Source organism: Phocoena sinus, chromosome 3 (genome assembly GCF_008692025.1).
Source record: "Phocoena sinus isolate mPhoSin1 chromosome 3, mPhoSin1.pri, whole genome shotgun sequence".
Taxonomy (NCBI): domain Eukaryota; kingdom Metazoa; phylum Chordata; class Mammalia; order Artiodactyla; family Phocoenidae; genus Phocoena; species Phocoena sinus.
The window spans coordinates 9,094,036-9,096,167 of record NC_045765.1 but is presented as its reverse complement, the minus strand read 5'-3'; the positions used below and the strand labels follow the sequence as shown (position 1 = coordinate 9,096,167).

Sequence of the window (2,132 nt, the reverse complement as noted above, 5' to 3'; positions counted from 1 at the left end):
CACAGCTGCCACCTGCTCTTCCTTTTCAATCTCTTCAGGATCTCTGTTGAAGTAGAAATCAGGCATGACCTCCCATGGATGTTCACGGGAGATGGTGCCACGCACGCGCAGAACTTCCCGGGCAAGCATCCACCAGATCAGACCCACTGAGTGAGTTCCCTTTTTAGGATCCTACAGCAGGATACACCAAGTTAGCCTGAAAACAGAAAGGCCAAATAATTCCTGAGAGGTCCAAGATTAAGAAATCATGGAGAAAAGCAGAAGAAAACACAGGCCATCTTTAAAATGTTTTCATCTCTCCTTAGAGCTTTTGTACATTAAAATCATACATTTGTAGCAAGTATTACTATCAAACTCCACTCATTGGGCCAGAGACCCTTGTGGTGTTAGCGAAAACCTTGCCCCTCATGTAGAACACTACCTACACTTGTGAGTTCATTGGCCAGTGGCTGTATTTTTACTAAACCTGAATCTCATGGAATAGTACCAACACCTGGGCCTTTCTGGGGGCATGACAGCTCTGTAGGTTTCATATAAACAGAGACCGGGGTTTCTCAACCTCTGCACAGTTGGGTCCAGATCCTTCTTTGCAGTGGGGGCCGTCCTGCACATTATAGGAAGTTCACAAGCATCCCTGGCCTCCACCCACTAGATGGCAGTAGCCCCCTCTGACCCCATTCACGACAATTAAAAATGTCTCCAGCTTTATCAAACTCTCCAAGGAGAAAAGGCACCCCAGGTCAAGAATCACTGGGTTAAATGTTCCTCGCAGATTACCAAACCCACAATCCAATAAACTTCCCAGATAGTGCTCTTCGTGTTCATTGTTAAACTAGCACCATTTTCTTTTTATCCATGTGAGACAAAATCCAAGCACACACTAGAACCAAAAAGTCCCCAGCCATGCCCAGAGGTGAGCACAACACCACTTCCACAACTTTTGCACCAAAATGGCATTAATCAGGAGGAAACATCAGATAAAGCCAAACTGAGGGGCATTCTACAAAGTACTCAACCTGTGCTGTTGAAAAGAATCAGGGTCATGTACAGCATGGTAACTAAAGTTAACAATACTGTATTATATATTTGAAAATAAGATCTAAGGGAGTAGAGTGGATATATGTATACATAGGACTGATCACTTTACTGTACAGCAAGAAACTAGCACAACATTGTAAAGCAACCATACTCCAATAAAAATTAGTTTTTAAAAAAAGAGCTTATGGGGCTTGCCTGGTGGCGCAGTGGTTGAGAGTCCGCCTGCCGATGCAGGGGACGCAGGTTCGTGCCCCGGTCCGGGAAGATCCCACATGCCGTGGAGCGGCTGGGCCCGTGAGCCATGGCCGCTGAGCCTGCACGTCCGGAGCCTGTGCTCCGCAACGGGAGAGGCCACAGCAGTGAGAGGCCCGCGTACCGAAAAAAAAAAAAAAGAAAGAGCTTATATCCCTGGTAATGGTCTGTCCTGTTGATAACCTGGGACCACTATCAGTGTTAACATATATTAAAATATTCTATTGAAATTCTTGATTTTTTTTTGTCATTTAACAGTTGAGGGATTTACTACTTGCAAGGCACTCTGATGGGGTGTGAGGAGTGATTATAATATTTGCTGAGCACACACTGTATGCCAGACACTAGACAAAGCCTTTTCGGTGGGTTATTTTGTTCAATCCTTACAACAACCTTGTGAGGTAGCAGCTGTCCCACCTCTCCTCACTACATATTACAAATAGAGAAAATGAGATGCGAAGAAGTTAAAGCTGATTTTTTTTTAATTTTAAGTAAAAAAAAAAAAGTCTTAGGGAGCAGATCTGAAAAGTTCTCTTCACAATAAAAAGATTTTTGAACTATGTGCAATGATGAATGTTAACTAAACTTACTACGGTGATCATTTCACAATACATACATATGTCAATAAACAAGGACCTACTGTCTAGCACAGGGAACTATACTCAATATTTTATAACAACCTATAAGGGAAAAGAATCTGAAAAATATACATATATGTGTGTATACATAAATATGCATATATGTATAACTGAATCACTATGCTGTATACCTGAAACTAACGACATTGTAAATCAACTATACTTCAAAAAAATAAAAAATATATATATACATATATCAAATCA

General features: G+C 41.6%; 1 pseudogene; it reads right to left on the bottom strand.

Moving 5' to 3' along the window:
• Positions 1-329: 329 nt before the first annotated feature.
• On the bottom strand, positions 330-490 carry LOC116752410 (annotated as a pseudogene).
• Positions 491-2,132: the final 1,642 nt, after the last annotated feature.